This window comes from Salvelinus namaycush, chromosome 9 (genome assembly GCF_016432855.1).
Source record: "Salvelinus namaycush isolate Seneca chromosome 9, SaNama_1.0, whole genome shotgun sequence".
Lineage (NCBI taxonomy): Eukaryota > Metazoa > Chordata > Actinopteri > Salmoniformes > Salmonidae > Salvelinus > Salvelinus namaycush.
The window spans coordinates 36,205,336-36,205,899 of NC_052315.1; positions in this window are offsets into that span (position 1 = coordinate 36,205,336).

Below are 564 nucleotides of genomic sequence, written 5' to 3' on the forward strand. Positions count from 1 at the left end.
GACCTGAAGTGTAGCAGTGTGTGTACTAACAGGATTATAAACCCAACCTAGTAACCTCTCCCTCATATGTCCTACAGAAAAGGAGAGACGCCCCTAACCCAGGGTAAAAGAGTATCACAGCATGAGTCATAATACCCATAAAACCTAGAGGTCAAACAGGGAAATGGTTCCAATCGTTTTTCCACCATTCATTTTTGGAAACACTTAAAATAAGGGCTGTGTTTCGTGTAGGCTTACAGTGGCGTGATGTTTTGATAACCGTCTAAATCTTTCTAGGACAAGGTGACGTTTATCAATTTATTCAACGGTATTTACCACCCAGAAATGAAATGCTAATTAGCTGTTAATGTGGCTATCATAAAGATCTACAAATGCCATGATGATCTGGACGAGACTGTCGAATTGAGACAAAGGTAAGAATCTCTGGAATTAAAACTCTTAAGGATCGGACCCTTTTTTTCAATTTTCGCATAAAATGACATACCCAAATCTATCTGCCTGTAGCTCAGGTCCTTTTTTTTCCTTTTTCTCATAACAGTCAATAACACAATAGATATATGTATG